General features: G+C 41.6%; 1 protein-coding gene and 1 long non-coding RNA gene across 2 annotated transcripts in view; one reads left to right on the forward strand and one right to left on the reverse strand.

Annotated features, from left to right (window-relative positions):
- Positions 1–7,939, reverse strand: part of LOC110475696 (uncharacterized) — a 338,194-nt gene extending 330,255 nt beyond the window's left edge. Inside the window, exon 1 of the long non-coding RNA XR_014957025.1 lies at positions 3,574–7,939. This is a non-coding gene — a long non-coding RNA (uncharacterized LOC110475696). The remainder of the gene's footprint in view (positions 1–3,573) is intronic.
- A 2,610-nt stretch (positions 7,940–10,549) lies between these two features.
- The window catches only part of LOC110475681 (V-set domain containing T-cell activation inhibitor 1), a 28,430-nt gene continuing 16,655 nt past the window's right edge, over positions 10,550–22,324 (forward strand). The window contains exon 1 of the mRNA XM_021540009.4: positions 10,550–10,605. The gene's annotated coding sequence lies outside the window, so the exon portion shown is untranslated. The remainder of the gene's footprint in view (positions 10,606–22,324) is intronic.

Genomic DNA, 22,324 nt, shown 5'->3' on the forward strand with positions numbered 1-22,324 from the left:
TATTTGAAGTTGCATTTTTCATGACTACCATGGGGCTGACAGTTGCCTGCACAAGCTGTTTTGTATGGCACACTTTGTTCCAGCTGAGAAGAGGAACAAGAAAGAGGGGGAAAAAAGTAAAACCTTTTATTGTCACTGCTCCAGCCCAGTGGCAATTTGCCGGTCCTCAGGAGATAAAGGTTTGTGGAGGAAATTGATTGGTTTTTAATTTATTTTTATTTAAAATAGTCCTTAAAGAAGAGCTCCCATTAACAAACATATATTCTGGCCAGCTGGAATGCTTAACCACAAAACCATCAGGTATGAAGAGAGTGAGCCAGTGCCTTTCATCAGCATTTTTGGCCATGTGGAAGCTGCAGACCAGCTTCATATAATGTGTTTTAGCTTCATTTTTGAACAATTCCTACTGCATCGCAGCATAATCTGGGTAGAAAATTATTTCTAAACAAAATCAAACAATTCCTCAGAAACAGAAAACTTGGCCAAAGGAAGCCACCAGATTCCGTGGCTGCATTTATTGCATCAATAGACCTTCAAGTCTACTTGGGAAACAGTAGTAGATAATCCTGGAGTCAAACCTCCTCCATTTTATACTTTATCTACTTTTGCATTAAAACTGGTTTTAGTGTTCCCAGGTCACAGGTGCTCAGGCTTGAGCACCCTACAGCCAAGAGGGATCCCAGACACAAGAGGTATGCCCCTGCCTGAATATTTTTATAAGTTTTGGGGTGTGGTTGAAGGGCAGGATGGGAAAGGAATTGTTTGGTTTGGTCTCCAGGCAATCCTGCAGCAAACAGAGAGGTGGTTCCCCTTCAAGTTTTGCATCTTGGCAGAAGCCAGGTGAGAAGCTGGCAATGGACCCTCAACCCCTCCTACACAGGCCTGGCTTTACAGCCCAGCAATTTTACTAATCTCTCACTACACGTTTCACAAAGCAAACTAATCTTATCTCTGCACTCCCAGCTGATGGGATAGAGCACCCAGCCTGGCAATAAACACTTGTATAACAAATCTCTGACATGTCCTAGCTCAGCTGGTAGATCCATGCAAGCAGTCAGCATGGTTGAGAGGTGAGCACAAAGCAGCCACACAAAAAAGTGTATTTGAACAGAGATAAAGGACAATTCAGCAGCGTGCCAAATGCTGGTCAAATTTGCAAGGAGATAAGCAAGAAAGCACATGGCTCCCAAAACATCCTTGTCTGTGTGGCAGGACTGTCACAGACTGAATGCAAACACAACTGGAACATCAGTGCTTTCATTCAGGCTATTTGTTTTTTGGGGAGGGAATATTTCTATTTAAATACTTAAATAGAAATATTTTATATTTACATTCCTATCTCCCCCAAACCCCAAAGCTCATGTCCATGTTCACTGCCAAGACAACACAGACTATTTTTTGCCCTCTTGAGGAGCTGCTCCCCACAGGCTAGCAGAATACCAGCAACTTAATTACACAGGCAGCTATTAAAGAGCCTGCCTAAGCTTTCACACTAGGAAAAATTGTGCTTTCTCTCAGGAAATTTAGAAATAAATATTGATTTTTCGCTAGGGTGAGGTCCAAGATCTGAAGAGTTGCTGCTATATACTTCGCCCATCACAAAGTCCCTGCTCACCTTGCTGTCCCTGTGGGTCACAGCCACAGGGAAGGTGTTGCCTTAAGTGCCTTTGGACACTCACAGCATTGTTCAGTGTTGCTGAACTGAACAATTTCCCCACTTTTAGACCAACTTCTGATAGGCCAGGGGTAAAGGACTGCAGATAACAACTGCAGAATGGGCACTTCCATTGCTGATAACATTTACATTAACACATAAGCCTTCAGAGACAAAAAAACCTCTACAAAACATAGCAAGAGTGGCTGGATCTGCAGTCATGTTCAGAAATGAATGCCTCAGGTTTGACAAAACTCACACAGGACAGCACAGAGCATAGCTCTGAGAGCATAAACCAAGTTGTAGGATTGTTTTTGCTCTTGGATCTCATGGTATCTCTGCCATGACATGGAAGAACCTCTCCTATAATGAGACTTAGCCTGAGAAGTTGCAACACTGAAGATCAGGTACCTCTGCTCAATGCCTCTTACACAATTCACAGGCTCAGAGAGGAGCCCAGTTACACCCCTAAATGATTTTATAGTTGCAAATAAGCTGGTTGGAATGTTAAATACCTTTCAAAAGGTGAGTGTGCTCCCTGCTCATTTCTAGGCTAACCAGAACCTCCCCCCACCTGATTAAAGCAGCTGCCTCCCAGCTGAAATAGTCTATTTTGTCTTGCTTATGCTGGGAGAACAGCAACCATACATGGAGCAAATTACACTTCCAACACCTCCCAGTGCTTGCTGCTATTCCCTAGGAAAATCCAGAAGCCTTGTGGCAAATACAACCATCAACACCTTTATAGAAAATGTACAAATCCTCCCCAATGAGTGTCTGAGATCCTGAGTCCTCAGAGTACCCATTGCAGGGTACTCTGAAAAAAGGGAGGAACTGACTTCAGAGAAAAACAAATAGCTAATTAATTGTCCCAAAAGCTTTATTATTTAAAGGATCAGACTGACAAAAGTAGTAGCAAAAATAAACTTCATATTTGCTCCTTTCTCACAGTCGAGCTGAATTTTTGTTCCCATCCCTACTGGCATGTTCAGGTCATTAGGCCACAGGAACAGAGACATATTTCTTGCCAAATATCTCCCATTGCCAAGACTTGCACATCTCTTGGACAGCAACGCTGCTGGCTGTCGCCTCTTCCTTTGAAACTGAACACACTGCTTCAATTTTTGCTACTATGGCTGCACCATGAAAGGTCTTCCACTGTTGCTCAAGTGGTTCAAAAGCCAGCATGAAAACTCATTAATTATTCATAGCTCTGCATCTGCCCTCACCCTGCGATAAAAGCCCTAACCACATAAGGTATTAGCTAAATCTGTGGAAAGAAGGGAAACCAGCCACACCCAGGACAGCTTCCCATGGGCTAGAAAGCCTCCCACTGCAGCCAAGTCCAAAATGATAAATAAAGTACACAGATTCAGGTGCTCACCAACCCCATGTAACAGTCTTTTGGTTTCCACCTGAACTGGAGAAGGATTAAGGTTTATCAACAGGATGTAGAGAAGATGAGCATGACAAGACATAGCTGGTCTGTACTGCCTTACCCAAACAACCTTGCTGTCTTCTGCTCAGAATGACAAATGGAGTTTGCATTTTCCTTCTGAGGAGAGCTTGATTAAGACTGTCTGCATTTTTTGGTTAATCTGATAATAAAATGGGGGGACAGGGCAAGCAGAAAAATTCACATTTATTGGTAATACCACGTATGATCACCAATATGTGATGAACAGTCAAAAAAATACTCAATTTTTTTTGAGAACTCTGCCGGCAGGCTTAGAAGCCATTTGGATAACAAACACAAGCAGAGAGGAAATATACAACTAAAAAAAAAAAGGAAAATTGCAAGGTTACAACATGCTATCATAGCACCAAATGAAAATACACAGGTCCCTTGACCAGTCTGCACCAGTACTTAGCTGAATGCAAGTTTATATTCCAGATACAGGAAATTAAAATATACAAACCATTCATTCTTCCATCAATTCACTTATAGGTGATGAAAACAGCCTGGCTCTGGCTATGGAAAGTGTCTGATTCACAGTGTTTGAATTAGCAGATATGTGGGCAACTCTGGTAAAAAAAAAAAAAAAAAGGAGTTGTGTTCTGTGGAAAAGCAGGCTATATTTTGCTTCAGTTGGAAACCTTTTAGCAAATATGTAGGATATAGCAAATAGAGGGGAGAAAGCACATTTATACACCCTAAAAGCAGCATGACAAGATACTGGATATGTGAACATTTCCCAACACTGAAGTGAGGAGCCTCAGGGACTGAAAACTAAGCAGACATTAGGCAATAGCCTGTAGCAAGAGAGACAGCTTCAGTATTTGTGTTGGCTTGGTAGCTTGTCTCAGCCAAGTTTTATTCTGTGCTTGCTTCATTGCAATGTGTAGGAAACAAAAAAAAAAAAAAAAGAAAATTAGATCCTGACAAAACTCAGACACAAAAGAATGCATGAAAGGGTGGAGCAAGAAACATGGAAGGAACAGAGACACCATCTGAGCATGCAGAAGCACACAGAAAACCAAAATCCACTTGGAATTTGAGCCATGCAAGGTTTTGATGGGCTGCACCAATGAATGCTGAGGGAGCTGGCAGATATTGCAAGGCCACTCTTGATAATCCTTGATGGATGATGGCAATTGTGAGCAGTGCCAGACAAGCAGAGGAGACCAAACATCACCCCTGTCTTCAAGAAGAGAAAGAATAAGGATCCATGTTGAACACAAGTCAGCATTGCATCATTGTGGCAAAAAAGGTTAAAGGCATCCTGAGCTGCACTGGGCAAAATATTGCCTGCAGGTTGAGGGAGGTGATCCCTTCCCTCTTGTTATGAACAAGTTCATCTGTTAATATGGTTAGAGCGGTTAATGCACTTAAGGTTAATTATGTTAATTAACTAATTGTTAAATGTTAAACCCCTGTTGACCCCCCACTGTTAAGTCCCTTACATACACCTTGGTTGCACCCCTCTACTGTACCTGTAACCCTTGTCGTGTCCATTGGGTATTGCCTCCGATGCGCCAGAAAATGGCGACCGGAACATTCCCGGGAAATATGCAAATCAAGAAAAGTGCAAGAACATCCAACAAAAGACCCTAGAAACAATGAGCCAACCTAAAATTTGGACAATTAACCAACTAGACCTACCGGCAAGAAGTCCCTCTACGCTACCAACATGATTTTAAGCGTCACCATAACCTAAGTAGAACTGAGTCAGAGTGAGGACCCCAGCCGACGAGCCAAAGGACGTTTTCCTAGGCACGCCCATGAGGACAGAAGCCCCAGTTCTGCTGAGAAGCAAAACTGTTCACCCCCTCCCCTGCGTTGCCAAAGGGAGCAGCAGCGGTGTGCGCGACCCCTCGGGCCCCCAACCCAGAGCTGGTCACTTCAATAAAGGCCTCCAAGAGGAGCTGGTCTCCTTGCCCATTCATCTCACTGTCCTCTGCACTAATGAGGCCACTTCTGGAGTTCTGGGCTCCCCCATGCAACAAATACATCAATCTAAAGGGGACAGAGTGAAGGGCCACGAAGCTGATGAAGAGACTGGAGCATGTCTTCTGTGAGGAAAGGCTGACAGAGCTGGGGTTCTGCCTCGGGCAAAGAAGGCTCAGGTGGGATTTCATCAGTGTATGGAAATACCTCCAAGGTGGGGTACAGAGAGGACAGAGCCAGTAGTGCCCAGAGGAAATGGGCACACACAGGAGGCTCTGTCTGAAGATCAAGTAGGTGGCCTGGCTTGAGCAGAGGAACAGAAGCAGATCACTTCCAGAGGTCCCTTCCAAGCTCAACCACTCTGTGACTGTGGAAAAATTATGACTGGATTTTGAAAGCATATAGCCATAACAGCACTCTCCTTCAGGTCACTCAACCCATGCTAAGTTTAATAGGACAATATTGAAAGAACGGGAAGGGCAGGAAGAGAAAAATATTTCTTTCAGTCTCTTCTTTCTGTCAAGATAAACAATTGCACTGCTGCCAGGTCTTAATTTTCTTCCATGTTTGACTACACTCAGTATAGCACAGTGGAACATTGAGCAATCACAGCACCTCACTTCTCTCACATTGATGAGCCTGGGGAAAAAAAGTCCCCAACAAAAAACAACTCCAAACCAAAGCTCAACCACACACTGGAAAGGTTTGGCCTGGTGAGCAGTCACCACAGATCAGTATGACTCCTTTCTGTTTATCACTGAAAATCGAGTGAAAACTGTCTGGCAATGCTCACCGGACCCACAGCCTTCACACTCCAGACCATTAAACGACCACAGGTGTCTGTGGCTCCTGTATTTTTGTTATGCTGAGAGGTTTTGAAAGAATGCATTAGTGATCCATATCTGCTACCTCCTCCTGCAAGATGGGAGGACAGCAGTAACATGAGAAAAGAATGGAAGACACAGAGGGTATCTGAGCACAAAGCTGGAACACAGTAGCCATTCCAACCTCATGAGTTTTTTTGCTAGGTGGAAGACAAAACACAAGAAAAATTTGTGTTTAAAGACATAAGACTTTAAAGGGATGTAGTGGAAAAGGCTGTTGAAATCACTGGACACACAGGGCAATTACTTCAGTTCATGGTTTAAATTTAGGCTTGTTCAAAGCATATAAAAAAGGAATTAGCTGATGAAGCATTAAGGTCACATCCTTAAACTTTGTTATGGAGTGATTTTCTTTTATCTGGAGCAGGACGTAGGCACATTTGAGTCAGATTCCAGCAACTGAGTTAACTGGGACAATACTTCTGCTGTTGTGAGAGAAGCCCCCAGAGGAGGATTAGGATCTTCCAGAAGAGTAGGTCCCAGAAAAGCATGAGGGGTAAAAAACCCACCAATATGACTTTCTCTTGACACTAGTGCAGCCCTAGATGGTTTTGGTACTTCATCAGGAATTCTGGTCTTGGAAGCCTTCCACTTCCATGTTTGAGTGCTAGACAGAAAACAACTTCTACAAGCTCAGAGGTTTATTCCTCTGCTCTGTCTTCCACCCCTCTAAATACGAGTTGCAACAGGCATTCAAATCTTTCCAAAAGTAAAGTGCCTCAGGAAATATTCTGCCACAGGAAAGAATATGCAACTCCATTATAGCCCTATTTGAGTGATAAATTACATATTGCTGAAATATTACCATGAAGCTGACTGATTTAATAAGTCTTACTGTTAAAACAAACAGAGTGTGGTGGCTTTGTTTGTTTTCTAGTACAATGAAAGATGATTTCCTAGTTTTTTAAATTATTTAACTTCTAGCTTAATACCAAAAAACCCAAACAAACAAGCCCCTAAAATTAAAAACAACCAACAAAAAACAAACAGGCTTATTTTAACATTTAAAGGTTTTTTTGTATGAGTGTTACATAATAATATTTTAATTCATCCAGCATGATTAAATAGCAAGATCTCTACTTAATCCAAGCAGAAGAGGAGCTGAGATGAATTAGAACAATGGTTGTATTACTATCATTTACTTTTAAGATTAATTATTATTTAATACTTTTTGATAATAATTCAAATCAATGGGTATGCCTTTTATGGCATGTTTATATAATGCAAAAGTCAACACTAATAGCACATTTAGAAGTGTGTGTATATATCTGTGATGTAAGCAAAGGGAGATGTCAGAAGGATTCAATTCAATGCAAAGACGCTACCCAGAAATTAGCAGTTTAAATAAGTGTTGAACAGAATACACAAAATATATTTCTACACAATTGTTGAATTGTGCAATTATGTAGCTATGTGAAAAAAACCCATCATAGAAATGTCCTTGTCAGCAAATGCCCATTGAAAGAAAAATATACGTTTCTATATGAAATGCAACAGCAGACATATCAGACCCACATCTCAGCAAGATGCAAGAGCTCTCAAGGAGAAAAAGAAATGTTTTCAGCTAGCCATGGCAGAAGCCTAAGGGGTAAATATTACTCAGTACCTGCACATCAAAAGCAGAGAGCCAGGGAAAAAACAGTGCTTGATTGCAGAGCTTTTTTTGGCACTGTAGAGTTTGGAAAGGCATGCTTAGAAACTTCAAGGCGTAGCCTCTGTGCTCAGCTGTACAGGAAACCAAATTCATAAAAATCAGTCAAAACTAATTGTAAGATAAACGGTTTTTAATTATTTTTTTTTCCTCAATAGAAAGAATTAAGCAAAGTCTCAACTGCTTGCTTAAGCTGAGAGACAAGAGTTGTTCCAGAAACATTGCCAAAATCCTTTTTCTGAACATTTTCAAGTAGCAAATTCATCGTGTGAATGTTTAGCTGTAGACAAGAAAAAGAAATGTTTAACTAGAAAACAAAAGGCAGGCAGTCCTCCTAGAAGGAGCTGCAATACCTGAAGGCTGCATTGTCATAAATAGCTAAATTTTGGGAAAAGATCAAAGGTGGATGTTCCTGAGCTTTTTCTATTGGTAAAGTGGTGGCTTTCAAGCTGTACAGTAATGTGAGATTTATTTCCATTTATTCCTCAGCCTGGTTGGAGAAACAGCCCCCCCTGATTCTGAGTCACTGCTCATATCCTGCCCTGCTCCAGCACTTCCTCATTCATAGCAGAAGCTCCTCGCAGCAGCACGTTTGGATCTCGAAACGTGCCGAAGGAACACAGGGAGATTCCACAGAGGTAAGTAAGATCAAGTTTTCTATTCTGGATGAAAAAGTGCCAAAATTACAGTATTTGGGCTATGGGGTTTGGCGAAGGTCTTTTACACTTGCTTCACGTGATCTTTCCATCGGGAAAAATGGAAAAGAAACAGGGTGGATTTGGCTTGGGGTTTGGCTTTTTTTTTTTTTTTTTTCTTTGTCATGACAATTTGCTAGAGAGGAAAAACTACAGATTGAGGGGGTTCCCAGCTGGGGTGTGCAAAATGGAAAGCGAGCCCATCACTAAAACGAAAGGCATTTCCAACTACTTTTCTCACTGAGCACGGCTTTGCCTTTATTTCTGCTCTTTTTGCTTTTCCTTAGTCATCAAAATGGCGCACTGGCAGAAGTGGGTGTACAGGGAGTCTCAGTTTAGTGAAATTCAGAGGACAAACACTAGGCTGGAAACAATCAAATCACATTTTCTGCCTCAAAATGTCACCTGAGCGAGAGCAAAGGCTCGAGACATTCAGCATCCTAGCAGAAAGGGAGCTCCAGGTAACTTCTCAGGTTCATTGGTCGCTGTTCACAAACTGGCAGAGAGGAGCAGCAGCTATAAAGGAAGGCAAGAGGTCCCAGGGTCTAGGCTGCAGGTAGTGAAGAAGTCAAATGCAAGAGTGACAAGACTAGAAAGAGGGCAACAAACTGCCCAGGCAGGTTTTCCCAAACTGAGTCACTGCGGTTTCTATTACAAGTGGTGGTGGAGTTTGGAAAAGAAAAAAATATTGTTGCACAAATAGGCTCCAGACAAACTTGATGCCTTGGTTTTGACAGATTTATATTAATTAAAAAACAAACCACAAAAACTACACAGCAACAGATGTACATGCCGGTCCCTATAACAGGATATTTTAAACAACTTTCCTATCTTAAAATCTAGTTTTATTCTTGGTAGGTTGTTGCTGCCTTTAAAAGGGACTGTACCCACCAAATTAATGCAGGGACAGAGGAAAGTAGGAGAAATAACACCTGGGAAAAGTACAGAGCAGCAGATGCCACAAAGTCCAATTTCTCACACCACTTCCATGTAAACCTGGAACTCGGACCCCCTCAAGAGCCAGTTCATGCTAGATAATCATGCCTTTTTGAAAGCTAAATATAAATGTTTTACCAGTTGACAAAAAGTGAATCCTGAGGAAGAAGTGAAATGACAGAGCTATAGATTTCAGTTCTCATTAAATCAAAAAACTTGCCATTTTTTTGAGTTTATTGTGGTAACACAAGTGTAAGTAGTGCAAAGGTAAAAATCAGATTTTTCATTCCAGAGGAAATAGTTATCTATTTCTGGAAAGAGAAAGGAGATAAGAGGAATTTTCACCTCCAAGTGCTCTTCTTGTAATACAGACAAGGTTATTTAAATATTTGGCAAGATAAGTATTATAGAAGATTATCTGATAGGCTTTCCCCAACTGGGAATGGGAAAGCCCTAAAAAAAGATTACATGGGTGTATACTGCACTCAGGAGACTGATCTTTTGGTAGAAAAGTCACCAGTTCTGCACATTTTGTCTCCAGAGAAGCCAATCAGTGGTTGGAGGGAGGTGAGGGATGGGTGGGAGAACAACATTTCACTCTACAAAAGAAAAAACATATATTCTTTAAGAAAAAAAAAAAAAAAGAGCCAACACAGGTGCAGTGAACTCTTTAGGAAGCTTCTTGGATTTTCCCACCTTATCAAAGTAAACGCCATCTACAGTTTTCTGCTAACATAAAACAGAGAGACCTGGTGGAGCAGATCCAGAAGAAGCCCACAAAAACAGTCAGTGCTGGGACACCTCTCCTCTGAACACAGGCTGAGAGATCTGAGGTTGTTCAGCCTGGGAGGGCTCTGTGGAGATCTCAGAGAGACCTTTCAGGGGCTGGTAAGAAAGAGAATTTTTACCAGGGCCTGTAGTGGTAGGACAAAGGACAATGATTTTAAACTGATAAAGGTTAGATGGATGTTGCACATAAGGAAAAAATTCTTCACTGTGAGAGTGATGAGGCACTAAAATGAGTTTCCCAGAGAAGTTGTGGATGTCCTATCCTTGGAAGCATCCAGGCCAGGTTGGATGTGTCTCTGAGCAGCCTGGTCCAGTAGAAGATGTCCTTGCCCATGGCAGGGGGGGCTTGGAAGAAGATAATCTTTCAGGATCACTTCCAAATCATTCTGTGCTTCTATGATGAGTACTTCAGAGTCCTTTGAAAGAGTTTAGCTGGTTTGTCTTTCACACCCTTCTCACTTTCCTTTTCTGAACTGTTTTACAGCCTTCCCTCCCTCTCAGGACAAAGCAACTGCCTCCTTTGGAAACTGAGCATCCCTGAACAGCCACCAAAGGTGACAGTCCAGGTGCTGGAACATGTCCATGAGTGAGCTTTGGTTCAACAACAGGTGAGAGAAATATGGGGAAGAAAGGAAAATGCGTATAAACTGCCCTCCGAGCAGTGAGATACTTTTCTGCTACAGTGCACTAAATACACACGCACACCTGTGAACATACTTCACTGAGTGTATCTCACTGAACACTGATAATTTTCAGGGGTATTTGGGGATGTGTATAATATTGTGAGTGTACCTGCAGTCATATTTTTCAAAGCAGCCTGAGCCACAGAGACTTCCATTCATTGATTTCAGTTCACATCTGCTCACATGTTTTTAAAACAACATCTTAACACCTTAAGGCAAATCCTAACCCCAGAACAGGGTGTGGAAGCAGAGGTGTGTGCCTGTGCTAACAGGAGTTGCAGAAATGCTGCTCTTACTGCAGCATTGCATGGGCATGAGCTCCATGTGCTGAAGGGCTGTTATTAATTGCATCACTCCAATACCCAAAGTTTCACTCTAAATTCAGTTCTGTTCTATGAGAAAAGAACACTGGTGAGTGGTGTAATCCAGCTTTTGCTTGGTGTAGTTGAAGAATGCAATTTTATTACAGAATGGGAAGATTGAAGAAAACAGGCAAATTATTCATCTAGATAACTGTGATGGGTTATAAGCTATAGGGTTCTAATTTTTAAATTATTTCTACAACTTAGTTTTGCATGTATTTTCCTGTCACACCACTTCATGCATATGTTACCATGCCATTTTCCGTATTATTTTATTCCACTTATAATTTCCTTGCAAGGCTGCTGAAAAGAGAACACTAAATGAGACTAAGGAGACTACTGTTTGCTTGATTTTTTTTTTTTTTTGCTTCCCATCAGTTTATAAATATAATAATTAGTTGTACAGTCCAAATACATTTCTCTACTAAGTGCATTTAAAGTTCAGTATCCAACTCTGGCTTCTCTTCTAACATTTGAGCACTCCATGTTATACTTTGTCATGTGCTTAAGTTCTGAACCAGAATTTTTTTGTAAAAGCAAAATTGCTTTCAGCTTCAATAGTCTTGCCAGCCCAGTGATTGCTGTCAGCACAGAGAGATCAGAGCTAGAGCCAAGCAGATCCTTCCCATTGTGTTGCCAAAGAGGACTGATTTATTTTGACATCAGCAAAGGGAAGAGCATACAGAACTCCATATACTACCTCTTTGAGGTAGACCAGCTTAAACTTGGTTGTTCCTCTTACCCAAATGCAATATTTTATCCAGAGGATGGCATTCTCTTTAAATAGCAGTGATAAAGGGGAAAAAGGAGATATCCAGAAGCATTTGAGAAACCCACAAGGTGAGAAGAAATGGAGAACAGGAGAGTCCCCACTTTTCCAGCTCTACCATAGATCCAGCAAGGGCCATTCCATGGTTAATTCACTCCCATACACTCCTCACTCATTCACAGTGATGTTTCTGAAGACTCGGGCTGCAAGCTAAGTTTTTCTGGCAGCTGCCAGGACTATAGGTAGCACTGTACTTACACTTCTCTGAGATTTTTGAAATCAAAGCATGACCCTGTATGAATCTAAAAGCCCATAGCAATAGGATCTATAGAGTAGAATCTGTCAGAGCTTCTGCTGTCTCTTGTAAAAAAAACAATATTCTATTATAGACTGATTTGTTTAAGATGAGGAAGAATTTTTTCTTGACAAGAAAGTCTGCAATGACATTTGAGGATGGGAGTGAAAGCTCCCTGGGGTCCCTATGTTGTGTTACATCTCTTGTACTTTTTAAATCCTCTGCTGGGAAAGGGAGCAGGGGCATGAAATTAAAAGCTTTAGGGCTAAAAGGTTTTCCTGGAAAGGTCCCCCTCTACAAGACAGCTATGCCAAGCTAGAGAGCCAGAGGTCTGAATTTAATTTCATTTCATCCCTAGGGCCCATGTAAGTCCCTATGCTGTAATACATTTTACTACATCCTCCCCCATTTCTTCACTCACCACAGAGGAATGAAGCAGAAAAGCATGTGTTGATTTGTACTAGAGTGTTGTCATCCATCCAGTAAGTGCACTCTGGGGAATTCTAATTCCATAGACATTGCTTGGTCCCACACTTGGCATCTATTAAAGCCAAGGAAAGCAGCGGTGCCTTGCTGAGCACAAATTCCTTTTATGACACCAGGACAGAGTTGCACAAGTACCTGGATGAAACCTCCAGAGTCTCAAACCAAAACATCTAATTAAAGAACTAGCAGGGTTGTATGGTAGGCCTGTCTAGGGGATCTTTGAATTTCCTCATGGGAAACTTCTGTCCTCAAAGATTATCCTCCACACAGTTAGTTTCACCTTTTGAGAACCTCGCTGTGGCTACAATTTTCACGGTGGTCACAGAACGAAGCCATTTTATTACAGGTGTTTTCCAAATACTGCTTACACTGAAGCTGAACAACTCAATTCAGGTTGAGTTGGGTCCTGCACCAGATGATCCCAGTCAGTGCAGCTTTGCTGGCTTGACAGGGTTGGCAGAGCATCCCTGCCTCAGCCCAACCCCAGATGTGCCCCACACCTCAGAAATGAGAGAATCATCTAACTTAGGATAGCCTAAGTTAAAATACAGTTTTATTAGCTTGGCTCCTATTTTCTCCTATTCTTCTGTGTTGAGAGATACACGAACAAGTTCACACTCAGAAATAGCCCTCATGTCAAGGGTTATCTCCAAGGGTAAATGGAAACTTCAGCTCCAATGTGCCTTACATTTACAGGCCATGAAATGCAGGGATTGGGGGATGAAGCAGCTGTAAGAGACAGCTCAGGGAGGTAACACAAATCATGGCAAGCTCACCACTGACTCCCTACCAGCAAGGTGTGGGTCAGAGTATTTCATCTTGGCTACTCCACAATGGGGTCTGCAGGGCCCAGACATTTTGTCATCCCTGAAAAAGTACACAGAAATGGGACTGCTACAATTTCTGAAACCTGTGTTATGTTTCAGAGCTGCTCTGAGGTGTTCACTATCCTTCAGCTGCCAGTTAAATCTCTCAGATCTTGAGTGAGTGATTATAAAAAGGCCAGTGTGTAACACTCTTAAATCAGTCCTCTAAATAAACAGTCCTGGAAGTACCAAGGTCAACTTTGAGTTTCTCACAATCTGAGGCCTTGAAAAATACAAACTTAACAATGCTCTTCAAACCCCATCTGGTAGCAGGACAGGAATGTAAGGGCTTTAGACCACAAAAATGAAATCAGTATTTTGACATCTAGAGAAGATTTCTGCGAGTGCTCCAATGAAGTGCTTCAAAACTAGGTCATGTAAACTTATCATACCTTGAGTGCTTCCTATAAACAATTTCTTCCTTTGACTGAACCCATAAGCTACTACTTTGTTTAACAATTGTCCATCAAAGCACAGGGAAAAATCACACTAGTAGTTACTAGTTAACTTTCCCCAAATGTGTCAGCAATGGGAGGAAAAAAAAGCCCAACCTGTTCCAGGACATTCTCACAAATGGACATTTGTGTCTGCAGAAAGGGCAGCTGTAGTGTTTAATACCATTCCATAGTGCTCTGAAGATCCAAACACAATTCTTTGTTTGCCTGCACTATAATGAGGCCTCAGGATGTTTGGCAGCCGCCTGTAAAATACGCAAATTGCCATAAATAATCAATTAGCACTTGGTACTTTCCCATCTGAGGACATCACATCCCTTTTCCTTGGAGAGTTAGGGATGCAGTAGGTGGCACAGAAGTCTTACCCAACACTCCTCCCCACTGCCCCAGCTGAAGTTACGAGATGCAGTTTGGGTGAGAAGTAGGTAATTGCCACATTCCTATCAAGGATCAGTCAACTCAAGTTCCTTTTGAATGCATCAGCTCTTTTTACCAATAAACAAAGGCAATTTGGAGAAGGAGTCCTGCCTCTCCAAATCAAAGGTTCTGTGCAGTTTTCACCTCAAATTTAGTCATTTCTGAAGGCCCAAATCTGGCCATCTCTTACCACAAATACTCAGAACTCAAGCTTCGGGCACATTGAAAAGATGGTTTTTCATGAAGGGCTGGTAGCAAGAAAGGCTGTGAATTCAGGCAGTCCAGCTGTGGGAACAGGAAAGACCCACTCAGTTGCTACATCTGTCTAGAGTAAAAGTTGCTACATCTGTCTAGCACATTGCAATGACAAAAATCCTCCTGGCTACAGCTTTGTTAGACATCTCCCAGAAGTGCCTGAAGTGCCTGCTTCCCCAGAATCTGATGGCAAAGTGGAAAATAAATTCTTTACTTTGGTAGCAACAGCTGTGCATTGAATAATGTGTTTCATGAGAGTTTAACTGTGTTGGAAAAGCACTGACAAGTACTTTGAGACATGCAAATAAGGACATCACTTCCATCCAAACAAAATATTCACGGCATACTACGAGATGCCAAAAGACTCCAGCCAGATAGGATCCTGCCTCTAACCTTCACATGAATAAATATTAAAGTATTTAGCCTACTATTTTAAACATTTTGTGCAAGAATAGAATGAAGGAATGTAGTCTTTTCATTAGAAAAGACTTAACTAGAGAAACCCAGAGATAAACAATGATCTCTCGCATATATAGAAACAGAGTTCCTTCAGCTGATATTTTACACATCTCGCTTTCACAGAAAACAGGTCTATCCTCTGGTGTTTACAGTTCTCAATTTGTATGATATGAGAGAAAACTGAGATCCTGTCTCTGATTTAGGACTGTTTGCACCTTAGGAACTCACTAGAGCAGAGAATATCAGAGGAGCTGGAGAGTAACCAGTTATCACAGCTTGGGTGCTCAACATTTTTTGTCATGACTCTAGGAAATGTGAACAGAGACACATTTGAGAGGGCTGGCCCTGACACTACACAGCCATAACCATCTGCTCAGTCATGGATGGCCTCATGAATGACACTGGTTCTCTGGTATCCCAGGAGAAGACATCCAAGGATTCAGAGTTCTTCGATGATATTAGAGATGTCCACTCACACACACCCTTGATTTTTGGCATGGCTAGAACAACCAGTGCATCTTTCTGCCCTTTATACTCCAAGGCACATCATGTACCCAACCAGCAATTAGCAGCCCTACAATACACGTATTTCAACAGTGTTTCCAAAATCACTGGCACAGACACAACCACTGTAGTGCTCCAACCCACTTTTTCCTGGATTTCCAAAGAACAGTTGATACCTAGGTGATGCAAAAGTCATTACTTGTGCAAAACTCCAGCCAAGAGTTCAGACGGTGCCAAGGCAGATGTGCCACAGGCTCTTGCTACTGTGCAGAGGACATTTTTGTCTGTAACACTGCAGAGACAGCTCCTGCAGCTGCCCAGAGATACCAGATCACAGCTGTGGAGCTACAACCTGTTCCTGCCATTGCAGAAGCAGGTGCTGGATCATTCTAGGAAAAAAAAAAAACATCTGGTGTGAGATAGCATCAGAAGATTTCACAGGGTGTTAGTCAATGGAAAGAGCACGAGTTCAAGGGAAGGATGAGTATTGGGAGCAGGAGATGTCACACAAGTAGTGCTTCAGTCAGAGCACTGTCAAGACTTCTCAACAATGCTGGTAAAGGTAAATGTTGTTTTGGAAAGGAAAGGGCTCAGTCATCTTGGGGAAGGCAAATTCTAAAGACCCAGCTGTGGGCCAGTGCAATGCTCTGCTGAATTTTCAAGTCTTGTGTGGGTCGTGCATTTCACACCCTCAACTTCCACCTCAGGGCTAGTTAAAAATAGGCTCCAAAACAAAGTTCACCTAAAACCTTCACAGGGGGATTTCCTACATTGAAAGTGTAGAACCACAAAGAGGTCTGGCTGATCTTTCATAGCATGAAACCTTGTGGTCCTGCACAAACTGCTGCTCTTTCTTTTCAAGTCATTGCTTACCAACATGCTCCAAACAGCACAAGCATCTAAAAAAGATGCTGTTTGGCATCTCTGACAGTGAGAAATATTTTGTTTGGTGCACTCTGTACCGAAAAAAAGACAAGACAGCAGCGACCCATGTGCTGCTCCCCTGCTGTAGATGCAGCTGCCTGCATGGCCAGACAGTTTCCTTTATAAAACAATCTCACACAGTTGATGCAGTGACTCACTGCTGAGGTACTTGGTTTGGGCCCAGGGCCATATGTAAAGGGACCTCCACCACAGCCCACAGGATGACCTTGTGGGCCCTCAGGATGACCCTACTGTGTGGCCACCAGATGCTATTGCAACACAAGACATCTGGGCAGAATGTATTAGCCTGATATTGACTGATTTCAGATACCAAAATCTGGCTGATTTCAAATATTCATTCTCCAGCCTACTTCCAGCTGTGTCCTATTTTCAGATGAAAAAGTATTGTTCTCTCTGGATTTAAACATACTGATGAGAGGGTTATGTGGCTACAACCAAAATAAGCATCCTCTGAAGTAACTTCTCCCTTCTCACTGAAACATTTCACCTTAGAAGAGCAAAGTAAAGGCTATTTTAAAAGTCAGTAATTTTTAATACTTGTATCCCCTCCTGGTTCTTGGAAGCCATAATAAATTCACATATTGGGTTGTGATCATCAGTTGTTAAGTTCAAGGACCAGCTTAACTTTTCCCATTCTATCACAACTCAAAGATCAGAACCAGCCAATTGCACAAAGATGTAATTAACAGTTCACAACCTGGTTTCTTAAGAGGAGTAAGGTTTGTGGGATCAAGCAAAATACCTGCTTAATTCCTCCCTCTTCCCCCCAACATCCCTTGTAGCCAAAAAGATAAAACTACGACAGTTCTGTAAAGTTAGCTCTTGAGTCCAGGGAATTTGTGTTAGAGGGCAAGAGCATTAAAATCAGGAGACATCAGAAAACCCACACCAGAATTCATCTGCCCTTTCTGTGCACTTTTCTCACCGCAGTTATGGAACAACAGTTTGCCTTCCCTTGACACAGTCTATTGGGGAATGCAACATCCAATACAAAACATTTCTGTGTCAGCTATCTCTCAATTCTAAATTCATCCTTGGTAAAGCCATCTGTAATGCTGCTGTAGCTGGATTTTCTATTCTCCCTCCTCGTTACCGCAGATAAGGGCTTGAAAGAGTTGATTTGCAATAGGAAAGGGAAGACAGAAAGAAATTGCAATAAGAAATGTGACAGCATAAGAAATTGTTGCTTCCATCTTGCACTGTTCCTTTGCTTTCTCCCACGGGAAAAGACCTTTTACTGTCCACTGGGGGAAAGGGGAGACCAGGAATGGGAGGAGCTGGGTTTGGATTTTTAAAACCAGAGCTGTTGGTCATCTTCCAATTCTAGAAAAGCAACACTTCAACCAAGTACAGCTTTCATTAAAAAAAAAGTCCTGCCAAAGTCCTACAGTCTCCAACAGAAAAACCAAGGCACTGAACCACCACAGAAAAAGCAAAAGTAACACACAGCCCTTCCCCACCAAGACACATGCACAGATAATAATGAAACGAGTTTCAGTAGGTCCCCACATGGACCTGAAGGAGAGAGCAGGTAACATGAAAATTAATTTATATGCACACAACCATGGGAAGTATAGGGCACTGTTGTCAAAAAAGGGTAGAAGGGAAAATGCCGCCTCTTTCTCATGCCATGTTTCTGAGCAGAAAACTGTAGGAAGAAAACACAAATGGTCTTTCAGAGAGGTTCAAAAGAAAGGAGGAGTTCCTCAGTTTGCTTCCAAACCCCAAGCCTTTTACTTTGAAAAGCAGCCAGCACCTCCCTGTGCAGCTGTGATTAGACTCAAGGGGAAAAAAATGCTATTAATGCTATTGCACCAATAATAGAAATTGCTGGTGGGACAAGAATAAGACAAGATCTGATCATGATGACACAATGCTTGAGAGATGGGTGCTCCAGATAGAAAATAATTTGGCTGAGCTAAATGTGATCAAGGCATTTAAAAGATCTGAAATCTTTAAGAACACTGAGAAACATTCCAGAGCATGAGGGCTGAGGGAAGTGCTTATGATCCCCACTCTTCCTTCTCCTATTTACACAAATTGACTGTTACAGATATTTTCTCCAGACAAAATTAATGCATCCACCTCAATTATGAAGCCAAAAGTCTACAGTCCTTCAGCACCTGGGCAGAATATCTCTGTATGACTGCTCTGCACTTGGAACAATTATTTACAGATCAGCAAAAGAAGCATGGAGTGCTTACAGGTATTTTTAAGGGTCTGTGCTTGGGATCCTGTTCATGACTACCTCTGGCAAACAGAAGTTAAGTGGACATTAATATTACCCTGGTTGTAACACAGCCATACAACTGGAAGCTTTCTGCCCCAACACCAGAGCAGCTAGGTTTAAAAGACTGGCTAGGCTTCAGCTTCATAAATATTTTCAAAAAGCAGGGGTTGGGAAAGCACCTCCATGGGGAAAAGGGGTTCAGGCTTAAACCTGCAATATTTGGCAACTCTCAGCCTTATTTTTGTCACTAGTTCAAAAGTCCTTGAACCACTAGGACTAGTACAAAGTATTTATTTACTAGTGCAAAGTATTCCATTAATACTTTGTCCTTTACAATGGGCATCTGTGGAAGAAGCCAAGTTGGGCTCCTGGAGAAGGGAACAGCTTTTCCATTTATTAATTATTTACTCATCTGGGTTTTTTCCTTGCATAAAAAGGTGCCACTGGAATCTGCAGAAATATCAGAGATAATTCACCAGCACACCAGTGGTACTGGGTACATGCTATGAATTACTTTTTATAAACAGCTCCTCTCTCCTCGAAAAGTTCTCATAAACTGCAGTTGCATATCTGTTTACAAGAATTGTGAGAAAACAAACCTCAAAATCTAGACACCTTCACTTTTAATTTAAGAGAGCAATGTTCCTTGAGAGACCAGCTCAGGCAGGGACCAGCTGCTTTTGGTTCCTTAACTCTGACATCAGTGAGCTAATTATTAGCATTGATTGGCCCCAGGATTTGTTCCAGGTCTATAAAAACTTTGTAATGAATGGTTGCTCATAAACATATTCAAACAACTGCATTTAGTAGCTGAGCAGAAAAGCACTGGATGTGACTCAGGTGGTTTCTCTTCCTCAGAGGAGCTGTTCTCAGGGTTTATCTTCCAGGTGTACAGACATTCAGCCAGGGGCTCTGTCAGTTCAGTCACAAGTGAACATTAATCAAGGCTGGTGTAACTTTTCTTGGTTCTTCCTGGAGAATAATCTCAATTTCTTTCTCTTCTCTCACCCTGAACTTCCATTTTCAGATCCACCATTCACAGCATTTCCACATCCAGTGCAGCAGCTTCAACAGCATAGGCTGCTAATTAGCCTCATTTACCTGTAAGGCTCATCAATTTGTTGATGAATACTTAACTCCCTCCTGTAGAACAAAAACATTTTCTGAACTTGGTCCATGTTTCTTCTCATCAGACAGCAAATATAAATACAATTATTTTGGCATTACAAGTTAGGGATGAGATTTGTCCTAACAGGTCTGATAGAGGAAAAAATTGAATTGACTGTTGAGCCTTGGTGGGATTGCTGTATGTATTACTAACAACCACATCTTGTAGAAAGAACCTCTTTTTGAGACATGATGAAATAAAAATTGCTAAGGGAAGAAGAGGAATCACAATAAGGAAAAGAAACTGGTAATCATGGAGCTTCTTGCTAGCAAAAATAAACATCTGCATGTCAGGATTTTCCCTGCTCTCACAGTATTGGGCTGGAAAGTCATTTTGGAGAATAGAAATTCTCTGACATTAGTGTGTTACACTTCCTCCTACATAAGACATAAAACAAAAGCAATAAAGGCATTTTATTGACTATTCTGTCAGCTCAAAGCAGTCTCTTGAGCCTGAAATAGTTTCCATTCTGCTTCCTAAGAAATTCCCCCAAAATTTCCCTTTCTCCCTCTCTGTTGTGAATAGGCTATATCCACTACGTGAATCCAAAACTTCCAAAGGAGGGAGTTTTCCTCTTTCCTTCCTTGGGCTGATAACATTTACCAAGGGGGTTTTATAATCCTGGCCCAGTGTGAAAGGTAGCTGCAGGCAGGACAGGAAAAAACTTACACTTTTAAAACAGATCGTCTTGGAGCCTTACAATTTTAACAGCTCAATACTGTTCATAGGATGGTCTGGGTCTTAAGGGATCTTAAAGATCATCTCATTCCAACCCCTCTCCATGGGCAGGAACATTTTCCACTAGACTGGGTTGCTCAGAGCCTCATTCATCTTGGCTTTGGGCTCTAACTTAGTGTTCAGTAACTCAATTATTGTCAATTAAATCCTCTCTTAAATTTTTCTTGCCCTTTCCATAATTTCAGGCATCAATAACCTCTTTACTCTGTTTTTCCAAGAAGGCTGGACCAGCCCCATACACATCTAGCTGGGCACGCACCTTGTCCCTCTGTGGGAGCTTAGTAACAAAGGAAGAGCTCAAATAATTGTGTGGTTTGCATGCAAGCAGAGGGGCTCAGCCCATTGAATGATGGAGCTGCAAACTATTTGCAGAAATTTAAACTAGGTGGAGATATTGCAGCGTAGAGAGGTTTCTGCAAGTAACAGACTAACAACAGGATCAGGCTTCCATCCTCATTTTTAACGAGACAAAATTATTTCACATAGGGAATCTCTAATCCAAGTGGCACAAAGGCACTTTTAAGACAAATATTAACTTATGATAATAGTAAACTAGGCCATGAGACAAGAAGCAAGGAGAAATACCCGCCAACCACACCCATACTATGCAAGAACTTCCCACATATTTTAATCCATTTTGGTCCTCCTTGCCTTTATCTGCCTTATGAGTTGTATGCAGGAATTCCTAACTTTTGACATAATTAATAGATAATTCACATGTGGAAGGCCAGAGGAAAGGTAGTGAGGTATTTTTATTTCACTCATCTTCTCTCTTACTCCAATAAATTCCTCCCAAGTTTGTATCTAGCACGAGCCACACACACATCCAGTCAGTAAGTAATCATTTCAGAGATTATGGCACACTTGCACAGAAGTTGAGGTCTCCAAAATGATGCTAGTGACTCAGACTGGATCACTCTTCAAAACCAGGTCCCATTTTTACATCTCCAGATCATCCATTTTAGAAGTATTAGTATTGAGCAGTGTTGTATTAATCCAAACACTGTCACTGATATCAGTTAAATCAATAACACCTCCAGGACTCTTTACATAATTGAATCTAAGGATGAGCTTAGCTGCTTGGTTGTTGAGTACTCCAGAGTCAGGCAATACCACTGATTTAAGGGTTAGTTTGAGCAGATGCCAGAGGAAAAAAAAGACCTCAGTGAAGAAAAATAATTAAATCCTCATTTCCATATTAAAACTCCAGCCTACAATACCTCTGTAGATTAATCAACACTAAAATAAACCATAATACAGGGAGTACTAGAAGCAGATGTTCAGGCAGGAACTGCCTCCAAAATAAGAAAAAAAATACATAACAGATGCAGCTGAATGAACCCTGGTCTCTTTCTGCAATGTCACTTGGGAGCTACTTCTTTAAGGCTACAGTTTCCTGAAAGGTAAAGCCTCACATACCTATGCCTTTTTCACATAACTGTAATCTCTTGAAAGAAGAGATCTTTATTCTTGGGAAGAATAATTTATTCATCAAAAGAGGGGAAAAAATATTTTGTTGGAACTGGAAGATAAAGAGCAGTGGAAACTCTCAGAAAGGCAAAAAGGAATTGAGAAAAAGAAGAACTTTTGTGGGACCTATCAGAAGGACTTTACAAAAAGGAACCATGGGTTTTTGGTCTCGTTGCAGAAGCTTCATCAAAGGGCAGGATACCACCAAGTCACAAGGAATAAATC

This window comes from Lonchura striata, chromosome 1, assembly GCF_050655825.1.
Source record: "Lonchura striata isolate lonStrDom1 chromosome 1, ASM5065582v1, whole genome shotgun sequence".
Taxonomy (NCBI): Eukaryota; Metazoa; Chordata; class Aves; order Passeriformes; family Estrildidae; genus Lonchura; species Lonchura striata.